At 29.7% G+C, this 24,997-nt stretch overlaps 1 long non-coding RNA gene across 5 annotated transcripts; it reads right to left on the bottom strand.

Annotated features, from left to right (window-relative positions):
• Positions 1–3,066: 3,066 nt before the first annotated feature.
• LOC143252929 (uncharacterized) lies at positions 3,067–23,104 on the bottom strand. 5 transcript variants are annotated; one of them, XR_013029245.1, is made up of 7 exons: positions 23,017–23,104; positions 15,230–19,579; positions 14,942–15,022; positions 12,002–12,149; positions 7,678–7,784; positions 5,166–5,354; positions 3,067–4,966 (listed from the first exon to the last, which is right to left on the bottom strand). It is a non-coding gene; the product is annotated as an uncharacterized LOC143252929 (long non-coding RNA). The 5 variants fall into 5 exon arrangements; XR_013029246.1 differs by lacking the exon at positions 12,002–12,149 and having other exon boundaries at positions 15,230–15,281; positions 19,482–19,579; XR_013029244.1 differs by lacking the exon at positions 12,002–12,149.
• Between the last annotated feature and the right edge of the window lie 1,893 nt (positions 23,105–24,997).

Genomic DNA, 24,997 nt, shown 5'->3' with positions numbered 1-24,997 from the left:
GTGTTATAAATACCTGCAGATACAGAAGCAACATAAGTTAATGAAAACGTTATCTCAGTGAAAGTAAAAGTGAAGTCAGATTGCTTTAATGTCAATTTAGCTATAATGGGCGATTTTTAAGTGAGTTTCACAGCCGGTATTGTAACAAAAAAGGGATAAAAAAGAAAAATTCGTCTTGCCAAGAGGTGTCCTAGTGTAATTGAACCCTCCTGTGTGGGCTTTTAGGAAAAGGAGGAAATTATTTAAAGCTCTGGACACAACTTTGATAATCAACAATTATAGTGGTGATTTTGAAGTGAGCTTCACAGCTTGTATTGTAACAAGTGATAGCGAAGAATAATTCGTTTTTTCCATTGGGTTCTAAAGTAATTGAACGACCTTTGTGAATTTTTGACGCAGCATAGAATTATTTAAAGCCATAGATTCAACTGTAATGAACAATAGTGTTACGAATTTTTGTACATATGATTGACCTGTTTGAATACATATTATTTTAAAATAGGTGGAATGTGTGTTGCCATCTATTCTTGAAGTTTATTGCCAACACGTCACATACACATAGTATAAAAAATATCGGCGCTATATAAAACATGAAAAAAATAAAAATTATATAATATTAAAATTTTGTTTATTAACTATATTTTATTGTTATCATTCCCGTATTAATTGATTATAAAGTAGTTTAATGAAATTGTGTATGTAACTCTGTAAAAGGTCGTGACGTGCGCACTTTAACCTTCCCATAGTCAGAGAGTTAGACAAGCTTAATTTCAGATTCTTCTTGTTGATTTAATACATGCATTAGAATTTGTAGAATATATGACATTATATGCAAACTAAAGCCAACAAAACACGATAGTTAATGGTGACAGCAGGAAGTATCTTAAAGCAAAGCAAGATAGAAACCCAGTTCTATGGAAACTATGTAGACGATTTATTAAAAAAAATAAGAAAAGTGGCAACACAAGTGAAGAAAGTTACACAAAAGATGAACTTTAGTTAACTAGAAGAACAGAAACTCGATCAGTTATTTGAAACAGAAAAACCTGAAAACACAACTAAATGAAGAATATTTAGTTATAAATGTTGGAAAAAGGATCAATATAAGAATGTAGGTCCAAGATGAGAATGGATCTGCTAAAAAAGAAACTAAAAATATTTTACAATTTTACTAAAAGCTGATATTGCAGGGTCCAGATCAATCAGTATTAATCAATCTCCATCCAAGTGAAGAAAAAGAAATTTTTGTGTGTATAATATTGGCAACAGGATAATAAATTGTCGGATAACTTTAGATAATGAAGCCATTTGGACATTGCTACAGGCAGTATACTTGGGTTAGAAGCACTTCTCAGATTGTGAAGGAGAAAGAATGGAATAACTGGATACTCAATGCCATTATATGGTCTTGGAGAGATGAAAGTGAAGATATAAGATTGTGTGGGTGTGTAGAAAGTTTATGCTAACGAGACAGAAGATTTATGTCTCTTCATAAATTCAATTTTATCATTAAAAATTGATGCAAGCTTTACTTTGAAGAGTTGACACTAAAAAAAACTTATGTGAAGAAGCTGACACTAAGTTTTTGAATCAAAGACTATCTATTTTGAAGGATCAGATAAGAGAACAGAGAGATGATGCCATTCTCCCTATATCTGAGATAGTAAGTTATTTAAGAAAAACAATTGTAGTTTCATGTTACAATCTATACACATTCTTATGGTGGTTGGTCAAATCAATTGATTCCAAATAGATTTGTGGAAGAGAACATAGCAAATACAAAATGCTTATGTAGTTTTAGCAATTATATAACTGAAATTTCAAAACCTTCAGATAAAGAAAAGTACTTACATTTTAATCTTAATATAAAAATTGCTTTGTATTCAGAGCAGTGAACAATCTAACTCTAAATATTCATGGACAAATTTTCAGTAAAATTACTTTATTAAAGAATCTGATTTTTTGTGTACAAAATACTTGTGATGTTTACTAAAAGCCTGCTAAATTTCATAAAGAAATATTAAGTATTTTCAGAGTTAGAGCATAGATAGTTTCATGGTTTTGAGACATTTATGAGGTTGTATAATACACAAGAATCCACTGTTAGCAGATTGTTATTAAATTTATTTAGTGAGCTAATATTCAGTGATTATTCAATTCATACTTATATTAAAAGCAACAGTTATGAAAAGTTTATCTAACATTGTGCAAGTTGTACAATGTGTATTTAGTTTTACTGTTGTACTAGAATTTTGTAATATTGCTAACATCATTTTACTCAAAGATTCTAATTTTGCTCATTATGTGCAATATTGTTTCTACTAAAAGGTTAGATATGCCTAGATTTTTCTGTCCCAGATTATAAATACATGCAAATACAGAGAGACATAAGTTAGAAAAAGTGAAAAATTAAATTTAGACTGGGTGCATTATGATCTTAGCCATAAAGTGTGTATAAAGGTGCATTTTTAAAAGGTAATAACTGCAGGTTGTGTTGCAACAAATGAGTGAAGAGGACTTTTGTTTCATAAAAGAATGTTCTAAAGTAACTGAACCACTTGTGTAGATTTTGAGGGGGGAAGAGACAATTATTTAACTCTCTAAACATGGGCTAGATTTATTGGACTGATAATGTGAATTTTTGGTACTCATTTTAAGTCTTTGTAATTTTAATATAGTGAGTAAATCTTCATAAATTTTGGCAGACTTGCAGTAAACAACTGAAATCTTTCACACATAAAAATATTTGTTTGTTTAATGAAGTGTTTTAAATAAACCAAGAAAAACAGATTTTCCCACAAATATATTGAGTATTTGTTTTGACTAGTCTGTGTGCAAAGTTATATTTATGTTGAGATTAAAAATACTTTTCTTCATCTCAAATTGAATTTGCCTAATAGAACTTTCTAAACACATTTCAAACATTTGTTTTTGGTAAAACTTCACATTTTATCTGTTACTTTCTCTACTCTAGCTTGATACAAGGTTAGTAAATTTAATTGATCTTGTGACAACCAAACAAATATCAAAATAAATCATTTTTTTTCTTTCTAAAAAGACTTCATATTTTTATATGAAAACTACATTTATTTATCGTATATTGCCTTACACTTATAACATGGACGGTAAGGGTATTAAAACTTTAATTAAAATACAGTACAAAACAACATTTCAACCTTGTTAGGCTATTTTTCAGGTTAAAAAAGATGGCACTGTAACCAAACAAATTGTAAGGCTACAAAAATTATTCTTTGTCTGAGCAATGATAATTTTATAGTGAGTAATTTATGTTAGGTATTGAAGGGGGTGTGAATAAAATAGAGAAGAGGGGATGCCTAGAGAAAATATGCTACATTTCTCACACTCAGGGAAATTCAGGATTATTATATAATACTGCCTTATAAAAGGGTTGAAGTTTTGGATATAATTGCGATAGTTAATACTCTAATGAATTTTGTACACACATCTGATGAGTTTTAAATATATAACTTCAAAACAAGTAGATTGTGTGCTGTCTGTCTGTTACTGAAATTCACTGAAATCAGGTCACAGAAACTTACTGTAAAATATCCAGCCCTTTAAAAACACAACATGGTACAAATTTTTTCAAGTAAAATATTTTACATCCATAACTTACTTGCAAAACAGAAGGTAAAAATGTGCAGTTGTATCATAATATAATTGGAAACACCAACAGCTTTACATTTACCTAAGGGAAAGTAATTCCAAAATAATAAATTGGGCACCATGCTGTTGCACCACTTGGTTCTTCATGCAGTAAAAACTTATTAAATGATTTACCTGATCTTTTATTTTCTTCCTACACCACTTTATTATCTGGACATTTTGTAAATATTTATTTCATTCAGATATAAATGATGTAAAATGGAAAGAGCAGGAAAAGCACTTGGAAAACAGTACTGTCCTTATAAATCATTAGTAATAATACTTCAATGAATACAATACAAAAATAAAATGGAAATATTTACACAGCTAAGAATTACTGGATACTCTTTAACCTTTGGGTATGTTCATCTTTAGAGTATATATGAGGTGAATTGTCAGATTCAGGCCATAACAGTGCTTTTAAATCAAATTTCAATAACAGAGAAATTAGTTTTTTATTATACATTTATATTATAACAATACTTAAAACTTAACTAGCAAAGTGTGAAATAAAATTGAAAACTTCAAAATTGTATGCTAGTATTCATGATTTGGTGTTTCTTGACATATTTGTTTTTACTTTAAGCCATTTAGTTTTAAATTTAGCTATAGAAAAATATGTGATGTCAAAAGTACAAAATGCAACTACATACATAAGATACAACAAGGAAATAAAGAACGTTGGCAGTGCATGTCTGTTTAATAAATCTTGAAAATGAAAACTAGTATTGAGATACAGAATGTACTTTTGTTAAAACTGAAAAAAACTTATAAATGTTTTCTGGTTACAGAGCACAGGTTGCATGGTTCAAGACATAATGCCACCAAACATAAATATTTCATAATATCAACTGTGAAAGGGTTATAAAAATGGCAGTCAACCACATTATTAATTTCAAAGAGTTGAACAAAGCCCATGTGGTTGTGGATGCTGCTGGCTGCCTTTTCTCTAATCAATAATTCCAAATTTGGAATGACAATACTTGAGCCCCAGCTTTTACTCATTTATTCCAAGTGCACAAACACAGCATTTAGATTGAGAATTTAAAGTTAAAATCAAAGACCTAAGGAATGTTTGATGTTGGACAAATTTCCATTTTAAATATCAAGACAAAGAACAAAATTACTGGTGAGATTGCCAACACTAACTGTTAAACTGACAAATGTATTAACAGTTAAAAAACACGAGATCTGATGTTTATTGGCACAATTAAAGATAGACTCTTTATTATTACCTTTTACTATGCCAAAAAAGTGGTTGAGTTGGGTTTTTCACTCCTAATGTTGTAGCAAAGTATTCCTGAAAAACAATTAGAAATCCATTTTGTAAAAAGTGTTTGAATATGCCAAAAAAATTATATCAAAAACTTTTCTTTATCTCTACATTTACAGTTTCTTTGTAGTTTGTATATGGTACACTTCCAGATAAGAATGTTGCTTCATGTCAGACATATCAACATTTAACATAAGATTACTATATTTGTTTCAAGAACTTCTACCTTCTCTATAAAAAGACTCCACTTTCTGCCAGATTTCTTTTCAAAGAACTCTCTTCTGAGGATCATTAGGATGCTTTCCTGATGCTCCAGGCCAGTGGATGAGATATATATCCAAGCAGTCTACTTGAAGATGCTTTAGTGAAGAAAGAATTGCAGAATGACACTTGTCAGTACCTTGTTGTAAAGAAGCTGGTAAAATGAAAACAAATTATCACTCAGAAATCATTTACATATTATTGTATGATAAAAGTTCAGATTCCAGATATATTATTTTCAGTATTATTGAGTAATTCAATTTCTACAAATATTTATCATCTAAACAGAGAGAAAGTAATTCCACAGTATTCACAAAAGAGTGCTGTCCAGCAAATAGACACGTGCCAGCAAATACTAGCCACATATAACAGCACAAGAAGCAATGATGCACTAACATTTGGGCTTTTTTGTTACAAGATAAATAAAAAACTCTGAAAAACACGAGTACCGTCAAACAAAAAGTGATAGTTCAGTAGAATTGAATAGCCATGTGCAACATGAAAGTATGTTGTACCCTCACTGATGGAAAGTTGACACATGATTTGCACACATGATGCAGTGGAAAAGGTCAACTCCAATCAAGGGAGGATAGAAGGCTTGTGACATGCATAGAATATTTTGTGCTTGGGCAGCAGCACTGAATGAAAGTAGCTATTTATGTAAAAGGAGGTAATGTACCATATCAGATTTGGTAAATAAATTAGGTTGGAATGTGACTGTACTGGAAGACACAAGATAATTCACATAGAGTGCAAGCTATATAGCTGCACCATTGTATGTGTTTGAGACACAAGAAATATTCCTGTCACAAATGCAGTAATTTTCTTTTGATTACAAGGTCCTATTAACTGTATAAACCAATAGAATTTTTAATTTTTTCATTCTTTTACACATTTACATTTAAGTCATGCTTTCAATAAGTAATACAGGCAACTATCAATTTTACTTCATGAGTATACATATGTTTTAAGGATAAAGTTTTATAATGGTAAGAGTATTATGGGACTTCATGTCCAACATTACCTATATGACATTTTCTTTCATGTAAGTCACTGTTGTATTAGATTATAAATTATGTTACACATATGATTGAACTATTTAAGCCAGTGTTTATGAACCCTTGTTTTCCTTTCCAAAGATATCCCTAACATATTATAACCTAGTTAATACTGGAGTAAAATTTGTTTTTAGGGTATAATCAGATGAAATTTCTATAAACTGTTTTTTTCACTTTCAAAGGCAAATCATTGGTATTTGCTGAGTCAACAAAGATATTTTAAATCTACAGTAATTTTTCTAAATGAGGAGGAAAGTACTCCCCAATAGTTGTACACAAATCAGATATGTGCTGCAAGACTGAAACTTTTGCATTTTCACTTTAGGAAATTTCATTCATAGGTAAAACAACCACTGAGATTTTGAAAGCAATCAAATTCTTCCATAAGTATACATTCACTCCAAAGTTTTGATGCTTATGATACAATGTAGTGCCCGAATATTTTCAGAAGAATTGCACATATCTGCCTAAAATACTGTTATGTGCCCCAGGGACATCTGCTGAAATGAATAATAAATGGTAAAGGATATGAAAGTTAAAAATAAACTGTAAGTGAAAACATAAAGACATAAAACTACTTATCCAACCCAAAAAAGTTAAAATGTATGTACACATTTCTATTAATTAATTAGTTAATTTTAAGCATTTCATTGCAATGTATGTTGATGATAATAGCCACATTTAAAGTTGAGGTAAGAAAACAAAAAATATAAACATTTACACTGAAAAACTTTTGATACTCATTTAGGAGATTCTAGAGGTTATGCAAATGCAAAAATGCAACATGAAAACTTTAAGATGAAAAAAAAGGGTTTTCATAGTTAACTTGAAAATCACCTTGTATGTGAAGTAGTCAGAGTCTGAGTGCAAATAATTAAATAACAAATTTTCAGTAGAGAAAGTCAACATGTTTTTTGTATTGAAACTACATGTCTTTAGGAAATTTCTTATATTTCAAACAATTCCATCTACCCGTTGTATGTTTGTGATGAATACTGACGAGATTTATGTCCTTGCACTGTAAGAATGCAGTAGTCAGTGGGTTAAGACATACATATACTTTAACTTCAATAACTTTAAAACAGTACATTTGTTACATATCTCATTAAATGTTTCAATCATGATTTTAACATTTGGATTCTGAACTTTAGAAAGTTTGACCCATTTTTCAAATATGATCAGCAATACACCACATTTTGGTATGATTTTAGTCTGTCTTATTGAAATAGTATGAACACTGTTTTCAGGTAAATATTCCCTAACTTATTTCAATATGCTTGAATTTTTTTTGAGAGCCCAATGAACATCTTTTACAAGTTTTACATTATTAAAATAATTAGTTAAATTTTAATTTTATCAAAATCACTCAATGATGAAAGGATCCAAACTAAACACATCATCATAAAGTTTAATTCTTACCAAGTTTACTTGTGATAAAAACATATTCTAGCTTCAGTCCTCCTTGTTTAATTTTATCTTGAAGACTTTGCCAATGTATTTCTCATTTTGATACACAGCAGCAGTGTCTAAGCAAACAAAAAAGATGTACTGAATCAAATCCTTAAACATAAAAAAATTCTTAGCAGCTGGAAAAATAAGCAAATGTTATGAAACACAGCATGTGATATTGTTGTGGAAGTAATTATTTACTAATTGTCTCCTTTTATCAGTATATTCAGGAATGTAAATACGTTGTCTGTACCTGTTTATGCAGCAAATAATTAATGATTCAACAAGCTGTCAATGATTAATTTTCATAATATTTGCTAAAAAGGTAGAATATAAAAACCTATATCATTATCAAATCATAATATACTCAAAATAATTTCAAATAAATATAAATCAAAAGTCAAAGAATACTTAAAAATACTGTACAAAATTATATAAACTATAAGTGATTACAAAGTTATATCACACAATGAGAGATGTAATAACAAGGTTTTAAAAAACGCATGGATAACTACAAATTGTAGACATGCTAAATGATCATGCACACACAGTGAGAGATACAAATTCAGACAAATTATTTAAAACAAAACTACATATAAAGAAACATTCATATATCTTATTTATTTACATTATATTCAGTTTGGAGCTTAAAAGATTACTGCAACTTTTAATAGTCGTTCCTGCTGAGATTTCACAAAATTGTGAGATTTTTATTTTCTTAAAATTTTTACATGCTCCACAGTAATTCTTGTAAGCTGAATTTAAAATTTTGTCAAAGTAATAGCCACACAGAGTCAGACTGATACTATGATTAAAAAACACTGACCATGAAAGTTTGGTTGACATAAAGTCCTATTACTTCCACTTTACATAAAACTGGCTTGATGAAATATGAAAAAAATGATGCATCAACAAATCAATTCCCTTCACAATTTTAAATATTTCAGTCAGATGCCCTGTAATATTTCTTTTCTTCAAAAGAAAAGAATTTCAAGATTCAATCTCTCCTCATGTCATAACCCTTCAATCCCAGGCACCATTCTAGTAACCCTCCTCTGAACCCTTTCCAACCATTCAATGACCTTCTTAAAATAATAAGCTTAAGACTAAAACAATACTCCAGTTTGCAACCCATACAATGAAATCATAACCTCTTTAGACTTGTATTCAATATTTCTGTAGCTGTAACCCAAATTCTTTTTTCCCTTTCCACTAACAACAGCACATTCCTTGAATAGCTTAAGAGACTGATCAACCATTGCACAACAATTCCTTTCTTTCATGACACTGTTAAGGTTATTCCCATCCATATTATACTTTTAATTTTAATTTTGATAATCCACATAAATTATCTTGCATTTATTGTAATTAAAACCCATCTGCCATTTATTTGCTTGCTCAATTCACTGTATGATATAAATTCTTTTGTAAAACAGCAGCATCTTCTTCACAGCAGGCAACACCCAAGACTTTAATGCCATCAGCAAATTTAAGTAATTTATTGACCATTTCTTCATCAATATAATTGATATAAATCAAAAAGAGCAAAGGTTCTAAGACTAAGCCCTGAGATTCCACACTTGTAATATTAATCCAGTTTGATTGAGCTCTATTTAAATTTATAACAAACATCTGCTTTTTTCAATCCAGCCACTCTATACACCTAAACAGATCAAACTTTTACAAGCCTTTTATGAGGCACATTCTCAAAGGCTTTCTGAAGATACAGATACATCATATCTACACTCTTACCTTCAACTACATAAGCAGTAATGTTTTTAAACAATATCAAATGATTTGTAAGACAAGATTTTCCCTTAATGAAACCACACTGACTATCTAATAAAATTCTAAACTTTGTTAAATAACTCTGGAAAGCATTTTTATTGGATTTTTCAAATTTTTGCCACTATTGATGTAAGAGTAACAGGCCTATAACTACTGGGAAAACCTCTACTACCACATTTTGAAGACAGGAGTGACATTATCTATTTTTTAATCTGTTATTACTTGTCCACCATTCAAGGACTTTGAAAAAATTGTAAATCTCTTGCATATCCAATCCTAAACCTCTTTCTAAACCCTTGGGGAAATATTATCTGATCCAGAGCCTTATTATTTTTTAAATTACTCAATTTTTCCTTAACATCAGAATTAATGCACTCATATTGTCCAACCTTGTTTCCATCTACCAACTGTTTGAGATAAGGAATATAGCAGAACCTTGATACAACAGGCACCATGTCATTAAGTGCAGACATTTGTAGTCTCTTTATTTTTCTATTATTAGTAATCAGAATAAATTTTGCAGTAATGGGCATCTTGATAATCTGGATTGAGGCAGTGTCTCGAGTTTCATTCTCTATCATGGGCATGTACTAAAGCAAGCAGTTATCTTTGAATGCCTTTAAGGTATTTTGCTAAGTTCCAAATTGTGTTCTTGAAACAGGGGTCAAGTTGGCTTATCTTTGTGCTTGTACTTTGTTGCTCTAAAGTGTATCATGTTAAAATGTTATATAAACAGTCTGATGACACAAACAGTGATTTGTTGTTCTATTTTCAGGTTTCTACTTCAGTTATTAACAGTAAAATAAACAGAAAATAAATGAGAAATGTTTAACAATTGAAATTCTGATGTACTTTAAAACTTTGTAATCAATAATAAAGTAAAAAGGGCACAGCTAATTTACCACCTGAGACCTCCTATTTACAACATTCCATATTATGGAAATGTCCAACTCACAAACACCCTTGTCTCCAAATAATGCAGCTGCTCAAATCACAAGAAATAATTCTTGCCACATCCCTTCAAAATTTGCTTTTTGAAATTTGTAACCAAAATACCATTACTTCTGATCTCCATATTCAGCAAAACAATAAACCTGATAAAAAAATGATCACTTAGGCCCAGATGTTCCCCAATTTCTACCCTCTCAACAATTTCTACATTAGAAGTTAACAATAAATCTAAACAGCATTGTTTCTGAGAGATTAGTTAACCATCTGATAAAGAAAATCATCTTAAACAATTTCCAAAAACCTTTGTTTCATGGTTTGACTCCAGAATTTTCCAGTCTATATGCCTGAAATTAATATCACCCATAATTATGATTCCATTAACAACTGAAATCATGATCTCATTCATAAATTTCTCACTGATTTCATCAGTATTATTTGGTGGTCTGTAACAAATTCCCACTAAAAGCCTTTTCTATTCATATCTGCTAACAGAAACCCAAATTGATTTAACTTTCATGCTATTATCTTTGATATCCTCAACTTCAACAGGGTAAATCACTTTTTATATATAAAATCACTCCTTCCACTCTCTTTGATACTCTAACCCAATTAAATAACTTATAACCCTATACATTTAAAAGCAGCTGGTATGGATAAAGAAAGCTCTATGTAAAGGAGCGAACAGGAAGGAAGCAATCAAATATCATTTCTTAACCTCAAAATTATAAGAACTGATATACGGTTTAAAACAGAAATCCACTTAAAAATCACCCATACTGGACTATACATTCCTTGGGACTCAGCACATGAAACGAAACAAAAACTCAACATACTAAGAAACCAAATAAACACAGCCATAAAACTATGCTCACCAGATAAAATTAACAATGAATTAAACAAAATAAAACAATACTTCATCAACATCAATAAGTTTCCTCCACAAACCATGGAAAACATTATATGCACACACCTAGACAAAAAGCAAAATCAACTAACAAAAGCAAATATACACCATGATTTAAAAAAAAATATCACAAAACCATATACTGCTGCATAACATATATTCCTGACATCAGCAGAAAAATAACCAACATTTGGCAAAAACTAGTAACAAAATATGACATTCCAGTTAATACCAAATTTATTCAAAAATCAGGTACAAAACTAAGGTCTATACTATGTAAAATCTACACTGAGAAACACCACATTAACATTATTTATAAAATACAATGTGATAACTGCCACGACTTCTGTATTGGAGAAACAAGTAGAAAAATGGAAACCAGATTCAAAGTACACAAAAAGTCACCATCACACGTTTTCGAACACTGCAAATCAAATAAACACGACATAACCATAGAAAACACCCAAATACTAAATAAAGAAACAAACATAAATGCAAAATTAAAGAAGCTTTACTTATACAACAACTCAAGCCCAAAATAAACCAATACAAAGGAACACTTTTATACTTATATTAATAAATATAATCCAATGTTTAAACACGCCCTCTACACTTACTTACACAACTGCCTTCAAATATGTGGTCACTTACCTCTTTTTTTCTTTGTGAACCTGATGATGACCGAAGAAGGTCAAAACGTTTGCTTCTCTATATAGAGCTTTCTCTTCCCGTACCAGCTGTTTCTACATGTATATTTTTCTCTACAAGTGGGTATTCTCGTTATCATAAACTTATAACCCTGTATTTCAACAAAATATCTGTAATCAGAATCATCTACATTTAACCATGTTTCAGTTTTTCCCATTATATCAAAATTCTCCATTCCTACCAGTTCCTTAAAGTATCTACTTTATTTCTTATACTTTTAGTTATACAACAGTAACAATTAAGCCTATCCTTAGAATTGCTTCTATACTCATTTTCTATGCTAAACTTTTCTCAACATTTTTCTAAACTTTAGTTTATTCTCACTCTCACCACTATCTAGTCTTAGTTTAAATACTCCCTTGGTGAAATAATAGCCCTTGCAAATAAGCCAGATCCTACTGTATTTAAGTGTAAATCATCCATTCTAAAAAGCTCCCCTCTACCATTGAATCGATCCAACATGTCCAACCAGCTGAAATGCTAATCTTTACATATTAACCTAAGCATAGCATTTAGCCCTGCTGACACACTCATAATTTCATCCAAACAATCAATACTTGGCAGTATCTCTGACACAATTATAATCAAATTACAGTCAAAGATCCTGATTACCCAACTGTTCTATTTAGCTTTGGAACTGATTCCATTCCTATGGAATTTTTAAACATTATTACAATGCAGGCTTCGACAAATCCTGGATGCCAGGCCACCATGGCAACTACAAATTTCATCATGGCACCTAGTTTGTTTTATTCGTATTTTATTCATGCATAGAACTGTGCTGAATAGAACTCAAATCTAGAAGAGTTCTGGACTGTTAGAAGTCTGGAACTATTTTTGTACTCTTTGGGACCTAGATATTAATGACAGATTTAGTACTTCCATGTTTTTTCAAGAACGAATCACAGCAGCTGCACAATACGTTACAAAATTTATACCATTTTGTTTTTCTTCTTTCTCTCAGTTCAACCAATTGGAGCATGTGTTTAGAATAAAAGCAGACCAAAGACAGTACTATCAAGTGGTTGATATTATGTGATTGTTATCATATACTCATTTCTGTGAAAGCAAATACATATGCAACAGTGTCTTGATTATCCTCGCTAATTCAGGGAAGGCTAAAAGTCATGGATAATTGAGGTACTAGTATATCTCAGTTGTTAGACCACTGTTTAATATAAATAAAATTTTTCAGTATTTTTAAAGTTCCTTATTTTAACCCTTCAACTGATGTAAACATCATATGGTGTTAGTGTGAGTACAACATACATCACATAATGCAAACATTTGTGCATAACATTTTGAATGGTCTGCTGTAATCATTCACAAATATTTGTGCATGGAGTAGTAGGTAGATTTATACAAGCCACAAAAAAAGTTTAAATTATGATCTTTTTACTGCCATTTAATCATATCATGAAAAAGTATAAATGTTTTCACCACTATCATAATCATAAATACAAAGTGTTGATTAGTGAGTTGGTAATGCTTGATTTTCTGAATTTTATGAGTTACATGAGTCCAATGACACTTTTTCTAATAAAATATTTCCTCCTGTGATTGATTGCCTGATTCCAGTTTAGTTGAATTTAATTGCTAACATAGACATAAATAGATCTTACATTTCTGCACTTTTTCTGGACATGGAAGTGCATTTGAAAAGTAAGTAAAACATTTGTGCAAACATATGCTTGGGAATTATTAAACCATTTACATGATGTATATATGCAAGAATTATTTTGAAACTACTAAATACTTTTTTAAATATTTCCTACTGTTTTCATATGAAAAAAAGTGAAAATTACTTTTCTCCTCCACTTAAGTGCAAGATTTACTTTAGAAACTAGTAGTAAGATGTAAAATAATAAAGTCTTTGTCTTGAAATTCTAGTTAACTGCATACAAAATCTAAACCTGAAGCATGATATATTTTGATTTGCTTACTATTTTACATAAAATTACAAATACTAAAGTAAAAACATTTAAATACAACAGTTTTATTCACATTAACAAAATTATTCATCATATGATTAAACCTATGTGTAGCAATTACATTAATTTATTGAGCTTCTGGCAAGCAGTGATTGCTAAAGAAATTGATTTAGGACAAGGGTTCATTCAAATTATCTTTTTAAGTTGAAGGCCTTTTAAATATAAATACAAGCAAAACAAGTTATTTACAGAAATAAGACAATGTACTCTTAAACTTCTATTCTACATTCTTCATTGAAATTTTGAAGTAAAAGGTTAAAAAATTCAATTGAAAACAACTACAATAATTATAATGTATAATGGTTTTCTTTTAGCTATGCCAAAACCACTACTTGAAACATTTTAAGTTATCCCAACCCCTTCTGTTAATTTGCATACAACTATCTGATGATCTGAAAGGTGAAAAGACTAATGACAGCTTAGGCTGAATAGTCAGTTATTTGTATTTTTGTAAGAGCAAAGTGAGAGAGAGATGACTGATATTATTTTATATTTATGGATTAGCTTTTACATATTTAAGATGTCATAAGCTCAAATTATTCTTTAATTGTTGTGGCTAGTATATTTTAATAGATGTTTAATTACAATGATACATAGCTTTAATCTTACTATGTTAGAAGTAGCTTTCACCAGTTGTAAATCTAATATGAATGCTAGGCTTTATGTAGTATCTTAGACAATTGGATGTCAGGTACATAAAGACTTCTTGATCTAACATAAACAACCTTGCTATTCATTTTACTGATTTTTATGTATGGCTTTTACATCTGTGATATTATTTTGTGTATTATGATGAGATGTAACAAAAACATTACAAAAGAATGAATATATTATGCCTTTCCATAAAAATTCATGTATACAAAGTCATTTTAAAAATATTTTTTTATCTTACCAATAAGTCTATAACCATAATTTAGTGCTTTATCAATAAGTGGCTTGATAACATTTGGTTCCTTTATTCTTTAAGTCCCATCTGGAAGAAACAAAATAATGAAAAACTTCCAAGTTGAAGTTGCTCAAAGCATACAGTTTAGACAAGAGAAACAATAAAAAAAACACAAATCAAAATTAGTATTAGACCCACTGCATTTTAGTAGTGCAGTCTTTATTTACTTCCTCAAGGGTTTTTAAAGAAACAAATGAGTGTATAACAACAGTATTCCAATCACAGTATGCTTACTATATCCATTGCTGATGGCTTGTTTCACTTAATCCAGAGCTCTTCAGTTTGGCTGGGATATTACAAACATCATATTGGTAAGAACAAACTTACTTAAGTCATTTGTTACAATAATAACTATTATGGTTTGAAGGCCTTATACAAATTGGTTAAGCAAGAATTTATTTACACTTTTCATAAGATATTTGTATTGGGTCCACAGTAAAAAGATCTATATGGTAAGCCTAAAGGGAAGTTTATAGTGTGGAAATTTTGCTTCTGATATTACATAAACCTGAGGTTATCAAACAACTATCAAACTTTGACTCATTGTTTAAAACTCATGTTGTATGAGTACTTAAGTTAAAATAAGTTATATGTATCAACATTCAAACTACTTAATTTTATATTTAATGCTATTTTACTAGAGCAAGTATCACAGTGCAAACCTTCTGATCCACAGTCCAGCACACTAACCACTAAACAATATCCAGATCAAAATGCATAAACCTATACTATTTCACTGCTCACACTTTCTTAGACATTCTAAAGTAGGTTGATTATTTTTTATTATCCAAAACATATGCCTTTTCTATTTTATCAAGTAAAGTATTGAGTCATTTATTTAATAATATAGCCAGTTGTTTGAGAATAGTTTTTATTGAATTGGAAATAAATCTAAATTTAATTGGAGAATTATGTAATTTTGGAACAGCATAAAAAATGGCAAATTTACATAACAATTATGTTTAGAAGAAAGTTTATGATAAGCTTTAATGAAATTATTAATTACTGTATCTTTGGATTAGTTGACAAGTTAAAAGTCTGTGTATAATTAATTTCTTTTATCAAAATTAAAGCATAGAATATTTTGCAAATTATACCAATGTTACAGTTAGCTTTATCAATAGGAACTATGACATATTTTTCTTGCAGTTCTTGAATCTTATTTTTTAGCTAATGAAATGACAAATCTGTATGGTATTTTTAAAAATTTATGTGGGATAATTTTATTTTTATTTTTTAAGTTTATATAATTTCCATTCTAAAAACCAACTAGGTGGATAAGTTGTAATATAATTAAGTTTTAAATATATTTATCAATATTTTTTCAAGAGATTTTAGAATATTGTTTTTATTACATTTATTTTATTGCTATTCTATATCTAGCATCTTTTTTGATTATTTCACCTAATTCTTTGTCTTTCATGATATCTAAATTACCAGTAGTAATACATTTATGAAAAGTATCAACAAATAAACTATTTTCACATTCTCAAGGTAAATTATTAACATCATTTACATTTAAATTAGCTAAAAAACTTTTGTAATTATATATTAATGGACCAACTGGAACTTCTTATTTAATGCTGATGGAAGGTCTTAAGTTTTTACAAGGAAAAATATTATTGTTTATAGATTGACAAATGATTTTAGAAATCTGTAAATCATTGAATATTTTATGTCTAAACTAATTATCAAATATGAAGGTTTTAATTTCTGTTTCTCTTTTTCAAAACTTGAAACATCATTAATATTTAATTGATATTTTATAATGTGTACAAGTAAGTGTTTTGCATGATCATTTTGAAAGTTATATTTATTTATTACATTAATTAATACTTTTATTTTAGGAAGATTAATTTCATAAGTCTTTTTAAAAATAGTTTACATATACTAATACTAGTATAAAAACTATTATCTAAATTACTACACAATTCTGAAAAGTTAACCCATTTTACTTTATTATTATTTATTATATATATTATACTTTAATGGTTATTAGTCACACAACATGAATATTTTGGCTAATACCCAACAAGTATATTTTAACAGGTACCACTCACCACTATCTATAAAGGACATGCTCTTAGGGGAAAAGGGGAGAGACAGAAAAAGAGAGAAGTAGACTGACCAATTCATAGTTGAACCATCAAGTATAGAATGTCAACAGGTGGAACAAAATATCCATATGAAGAAGAAATTGTTGCATTATGATAGCAATGGGAGATGAATGTGTTTGGTGGAGACCATATGCCCAATTGGATGATCTCTTCTAATGGACAATGAAGATGAGCTGCCAGAAAAAGGTAAGATGCTGATTCTGGTGAGATAATGCCTGGACAAAAGTTGGGAATTAGGAGAGAGGGATGCATATGTTAGCCTTTTAAGTTGATCAATTCAACCGATGAGGGTAGAAGGTGAAAGGTTTCACAGAGAAGCTGAGTTATAAGAATGATTAATCAGGAGTGAGATCTACAGAAGGGAGCTGTGGGGAACATAATAGAAAAAAGTATTAAATGGACATAGATGTCTATCTAGACTTCAATGTAAGTATAAATGTGAAATGGAGAGGAGGGAAATCAGCATAAAGGAAGAGTTGCTCTCACAAGCCACTGATATTTTAAGAAAGAACTATCTGAATAAAGGAGATCATACATGTGGTGGTAAAGTGTATATGAAACGTTAATGGTGAATATGTTAGGCCTCTGAATTCTATAGGCCAAAAGAAATAGGGAGTAAGTTTTAAGGAAAAGATGGTTAAGGGAACAGGTAGTCAAGGGTTGAAACAGAGAAAAAGTAAGGGTGTAGAAAACAACACTAATATTCTAATCCAGGAGTATAATACTATGTAAAAGATAATCCAAGTCATTGATAATACACAAAATGACTAAAAACACCTACGCATAGGTCTACCAATTTACAAAATATTAAATGAACAGATACTACAGAACATAAAAACATTTAATTACTTTTAAATTTGTGCTTAAATAATAAATGTCACAAAATAAGTTATCTAATTTCTTTAGTTTATGCTCAATTAACACAAAGTTAATAAATAATCAAATCTAAAGTTCATAAGTAACTTGGAAATCAGTTAAAATGCATATCAAGTTAGACCTTAGCTTATACCTTATAAATGCAAACAAAGTTGATGACGATTTGTATGTAAAATAAGCCTAATTGAATCAATGAATGTGTAACACACTAATATCTGTTTGGGAAAAATCCATATTTTCTTCACTTTGTGTAAAAGCTTATAATTTGCATAAAAACATAGGCCTATAAGGTAACACTTGAGTGTACCTTTAAACCAAAGTAGTTTTTTCATATAACAGTTTATAGTATATTGACTTCAAAGGAATATGCAGGCAGTTGATAATAAAGACTGTATATGTAATGACAAACAATGAAAGGATATCTTTCTAAATTTGAAAAATGATTACTCAAACAAGATACACAAATACTTAAAGCAATGTAGTGTATTTTTGAATACAAATGGTGAATGACAGTGTACTTTGTTAAGAATTAAGTGCCAAGTGCCAGAAGTATACTTGTTCACCTCTTGTTGAGTGCATACTTTAATTTCCTTTCAAATAATCTCACTATATTTTAGCACAAAGTGTGCACCAAATTCTTGTTTCAATGTCTCTTCCTAAGATGTCCTTTGAAGAAGAATCTATTATGTCCATCAAGATTCCATTTTATAAAAGTTGACAACAAAATATTTTTGCTGGCTAAACTGGAACATATTTACAATAGAAAGTGAAACCACAACTGAATGATGATGATCTCTGATCAACATGATAGCTCTTATAACTCTGTCATGCTGAAAAAGTAGTTCAACAAATGTAATTTAGATTATGATCAAATTTATTAAAGCTCTTCTTCTGAATTTGCTAATAATTAATAACCAGTTTTGTAAATTAAACTTTAGCACATTGACTTAATTACTTAATAACATACTGGCTTTCAATGGAATATAACAAGAGGGAGTCTTCAACAGCCACTGCACTCAAAATTCTTTTAGGCAGAATTAGAATAAATTAACCTATGAGACCTTGGGTGTGGCCAAATACATCAATCCAAAAATGTAATTAGATTCCAAATCAGTCACAAGACAAAGGAGCTATGAGCTTAGAGTTGGTACTTGAAAGGACAAAAACTCAATGCCATTCTATGAGCCTTTATGCTGCAGCTGAAAATGTTATGAAGTAATTATCTTGTCATTATTTTTCATGACACACAGACTATAAATAAATAAAGGGCAGAAGAAATTTCCATCTTATAGCTTCTTGACTTTTTTTTTTAGATAAAAATAAAACTTGACACAAACATTTTAATGTTCTAAGGACAATTACAATGCAGAGTTGGAGCACAGGCTACATTTGCTAGGAAGTACATGAATATTACAAGAAAACCCACAACCTGAGACATCAGTTAACTGCTAAAAACTGTACAGTACTAACAGCCAAAAAAAGCAATTGAACACCATTGTTCAGAGTGATAATTTTTCTCATTAGTATCCTTGAGTCAATGACAGGTCAAACTAAGGTCCAATGTATCAGAAATTGGTAATTTCTTTCACACCTGAAAAAAAAATCCTATATATAGTATCCCTAAAGCAATGCAGTTTATAAAAATGCTTGATAAGATTTCTATTACAATAGAATTCTGTCTTCATTATTGATAACAAATGAAACACACAAAAAATGTTAAGAAAAATAATATCAAAAAGGTTCTCTATTAATAACAAACTCTAAATATAAACTTATGTTATTCTACAATTGCTAAATTAAAATCCTGATCATAAACAGTTATGAACTTGATTAATCAATTTTGTTGAAGACATAAGCAAGTTTTAATTGTTTTAAAAAAACATCTTTATTAGGTTGTGTATTACTAATTCTATATGTAACATTAAGAAAGTGCACGGTTAACTTTTAAATTGGTCAAGTTTTATAAAATTTCAGAAAATCAACTGCAATTGCATGTTCTATTCTTCTTTGAGGAATGAACAAATTACTAGTTGCAATTTGTTTCTATATAAAAATTAAACGGCATAAGGGAGGATAACATACAAAAACAAAGCCATGATAATTACTGCTATACAGGTGATTTATAGATTTAGCTTATTCTTCACGAAGATAATTATAAAATTTATTTAACTTAATAAAAATGTTAATACAAAAACAATTATAACATTACATAATGCATAGGCATCAAAAACTTTATTTGGTTCTTCTGCTGTTCTTGTACACCTACCACTATTATTATTAAGATATTGCAAAGTGATTATTTCAAATCTGTTGTACACAAAAATCAGATTTTTTGATAAAGTATTTATACTCAAGATCTACATGTGAATTTATAGAATCAGTATGACTCAAGACTTGTTTGAGTGCAAGGCGATTTTCTTAAGAATAAAAAACTTACAATTTTTATATTCCCTATGAATATGATGTTTTAATGCAGGATTTTAGTTAGGGAGTATGCACTACTAAAAATATTTAGTTTCAAAAATGCAATCATTGAAATATGTGATTTCTATAGTGCACATAAGATTTGTTTGCACATATTATCAATGATCTGAATACTTTGCAACAAATAAGTGAAGTGACATGCATGTTACTTAAGAAAAATATATGCAAGTTTGGTCTTGGAAATGTACTAAGTATAAAAGTTAAATATATTGAAGCATCAAGTCATTATTCTATATGAGATATAACTTTTGCAGAGTGGAAAATCAGGAGACTACACTACTGGTACATCATATGTGGTATATTTAAACATTTCTTTAAAAAATATGTACAAATTTATCTTTGGAAAAGTATTTAGTTTAAAAATTACTACAGTAGTATCATGGGTCAGTGTTACACCTGTGATTTTTTTTTTATTTATGGTGAGAATTTGAAGGCTGAAACAAATTTTATTCTTTAAGAAAATTGTATATTAATTGTTCAGGGAAAAGTATTTAGTTCAAAGTTACAAGCATTGAAACATTCTGCAGGTCACTAATATACAATTTTTGAAAATTTATATAAAAATGTAGATACTGTACCACTTGTTTTCCAAGTGCGATAAAATTACATCTTTCATAAGAAAAAGTATTTATGAATTTGACCTTTGGGAAGTCTCAGACCATTAACTGATTTGTCAACAGAAAAGAAAGACAGGCTTATACTTTTTGACTTCAAGAGGTATCTTTCCTGTAAAATTTTTGGTTTAATCATATATCAATTGATAAAGAAGATAATGAGAATACCTATAAAAATTATAGATATTTAGCCACATTCAACTATATCAATGATCTCTCTAAAAATGTGAAGAGAATATATAAACAACACAATACAACTGCAATTACTAAAACAATAAACCACCTAAAGGATCAATGTAGAATAAAACATTATATAGATATTTAGGACATAAATCACACACACACAAAAGAAAGGTAAAAGAAGGCTCTACACCCAAGCATAAAAATCTAGATAGCACACTTGAAAATATTTAACTACTTAGTTTTAGAAATTCTAATGGTGAACATTCTAGGTCAGCAAATGAAGCATCAAGCTTCTGCAAAGAACACCTAGAATTGAATCCCTGTAATTACTATAATAAAAATAATCATTCTCAGAAATCCACTCAAGATAGCAGCAGATAAGAAGTTGAAAGATTGGCTGAAACTAGTCAATAATTAGAAAGTAGCTATAAAATGTTGTTATTAATTAATATTTACACTTAAGTAATCATATAGGTGATTAACCATGAGTATAATCAACACATCTTACCACGCATACTTATCTATTGAAACAAACATTTGGCTAGCTGTAACAGATTTAATATTACATATTTATTTTAATGCATATGTTTGTTTTAGTTTAATATATATTAGGAAATGTATGAAACTTATATTGATAAATATTTATTGTGAAAGCCCTGCCTATTCTCTAAATTTGCAGAAGATTCTTGAGTGTAAGAATCAACAATGCACTAAGCATGTATGTAATACTACTGATTACTTTAAAGTGCTTAAAGATAGATGTCCACAGTTCTGAACTCGAACATTTAAGGCAGCTTAATATATATCTTTTTGCTTGAGAAAATTTTTATGTAGAGGAGCGAAGGTTTTGACCTTCTTTGGCCATCGTCAGGTTTACAAAGAAAGAAAGAGGTAACTAACCAATAGCTGACCACATGTTTGAAGGGGGTTGAATAACTGAGTGTGGGAATGTAGAAGACGTGCTTAGATGTTTGATTATATTTATTAACATAGATATAAAGGTGTTCCTTTGTATTGGTTTATTTTGGGCTTGAGTTGTTATACAAGTAAAGCTTCTTTAATTTTGCATTTATGTTTGTTTCTTTATTTAGTATTTGGGTGTTTTCTATGGTTATGTCGTGTTTATTTGATTTGCAGTGTTTGAAAACGTGTGAAGGTGACTTTTTGTGTTCTTTGAATCTGGTTTCCATCTTTCTACTTGTTTCTTCAATATAGAAGTTGTGGCAGTTATCACATTGTATTTTATAAATAATGTTGGTGTGGTGTTTGTCAGTGTAGTTTTCACATAGTATAGACTTTAGCTTTGTGCCTGGTTTTTTGAATAAATTAAGTATTAACCGTAATGTCATATTTTGTTACTAGACTTTGCCAAATGTTGGTTATTTTTCTGCAGATGTCACAGTTTAAATGCAATTCTTGAACCAAATGAAAAACAAATAATTCGTAGATGATAGTCAATTAATGAAATTAAAACTTATTCTATTGTTATGCAACTAAATGTAAAAATATTGGTTGGAGCTTAGAGAAGCAAGGAAGCTGTTGTTGACCACTTCTGACAGCAATTTGTTATAACACTACATTATGATTGATCTATCCTTGCATTTCGTTTTACTTTTAACTATACTAAGGTATGTATTTCTACCAGGAACTGACTCATACCAAATTTAAATATAACAACTTTCGGTTTATTACTATGTCAATAATACGTAAGGAAATCTAGTTGTGTTAAACACTGGCATGATTTTACTTATTTTGGTTTATTCTTCACTCTCATATCTTCCAGTCTTCTAACTTTTTCTCTTGACCCGTTTTTTTACGCGATCTTACTCTCCTGTTAATAATGCTCACAGAGGGTCAATAAACGTCACAGAAACTTAGCAAGAACGGCAGCTAACGGCACTATGCCAAAAATAACATTTTATTCTTTGAGCATTATTCAATTTATTTGTAATATGAAAGTGGAGTATTGCTAGATATGCTGCTGACATTAGATGTTTTAGATCAGTGATAAAATTCCAACATGAAGAATTGTGTATTACATTTATATAATTTGTTATATGTATTTTAATTTCGGATATATGATGTTTTAGTATTTGAAGTTATAAGCACTCATTATTTAGTGCATGTAACAAGTTTCCTGTTTTGTACGTTAGAAATTTGAAAATGATTGTGGTTATAATTTGGCCTGGCATGGCCTAGCGCGTTAAGGCGTGCGCTTCGTAATCTGAGGATCGCGGGTTCGAATCCCGGTCACATCAAACATGCTCGCCCTCTCAGCCGTGGGGGCGTTATAATGTGACGGTCAATCCCACTTTTTGTTGGTAAAAGAGTAGCCCAAGAGTTGGCGGTGGGTGGTGATGACTAGCTGCCTTCCCTCTAGTCTTACACTGCTAAATTAGGGACGGCTAGCACAGATAGTCCTCGAGTAACTTTGTGCGAAATTCTAAAACAAACAAACAAAGTGGTTATAATTTTATACTATTTTATTACAGTAAAAACGTTGTATATATGTATATATATTTATACATTTTAATTTTTATAGTATCTAATTTTTTGATATATAGTTAACAAGACAATTTATTATGTCCGATGCTTTAATATATAATGGAATTATGTAACTTAGATATCCAATTTATGTGTATATAAGACCAATTATCAATATATTTCTAATGAGCAGCGGTTGCTCGAAGCAAGTAAGTGTATTAACGTTATTTATTCTGTGCATTAAAAAATTGTATTTTCTGTGTAATTATGAGAAACTGGAAGGAGCAAATTTTACTTTAGTAATATAAGACAGAAAGAGAGCTAAACAAACATAACACTTACAGGACAATAATTGTGGTATATAAGTTCCAAAATAGAGGATTAGTACAAATTTGAAATATCTACTTTACAAAGATGCAGAACAGGTGTCCGAACATTTAGTAAAAACTATCTGAATTTGACCTTTAACACCAGATCTTGGAAGGCCCTGATAAAAGAAAATTACATATTTCACTTTAAAAGAACTACCAACTCAAATTTGAATCTTAGAAATAATACATATTTATTTAAGTATATTAGGATAGCTTTACTAATTGTTCTGACACCTGTTCTGCAATGAAGGTCGAAAATATCTGTAATTAACTCCTTTGACTATGTTGATGGTACTTGTACCAAGGCGATATACAATAACTTTACTGAAATATTATACAATCTCCAAAAGTCTGTTTGTGTTGGAATTTCGCACAAAGCTGCGCGAGGGCTATCTGTGCTAAAAAATACGTGTGTGTGTTTGTATAGCAAAGCCACATCGGGCTATCCGCTGAGCCCACAGAAGGGAATCGAATCCCTGATTTTAGCGTTGTAAATCCGTAGACTTACCGCTGTACTAGCGGGGAGCCTCCGAAAGTTAGCTAAACTATATAATAATATGAACAAATTAAGTAAATCCAAGTAAAACAAAACAAAATGAGATTCAATAGAAATAAAAATAAAGTGATTGACAGTGGTATATACAAAAATAAAAGAAATTACAAAATAACTAAAACTGAACACAAAATTAAGCTTAACACAAAAATCAAAAGCTAAATGCAAACAAAATCTGAAAACACACTGAACGTAATCAGAAATTAACTTAAACGAAAATAGAGCCGAGTATAAAATTGTAGTCCATTCATAAGACCAAATCATAATAAAAATTAAGATTAACTAAAATAAAGTAATGAACAAGTTTAACCAACTTCATG

The sequence above is a fragment of the Tachypleus tridentatus genome, chromosome 6, assembly GCF_004210375.1.
Source record: "Tachypleus tridentatus isolate NWPU-2018 chromosome 6, ASM421037v1, whole genome shotgun sequence".
In the NCBI taxonomy this organism is placed as follows: Eukaryota; Metazoa; Arthropoda; class Merostomata; order Xiphosura; family Limulidae; genus Tachypleus; species Tachypleus tridentatus.
Note: the sequence above shows the minus strand (reverse complement) of the source record. Positions and strands in the feature narration are given on the sequence as shown.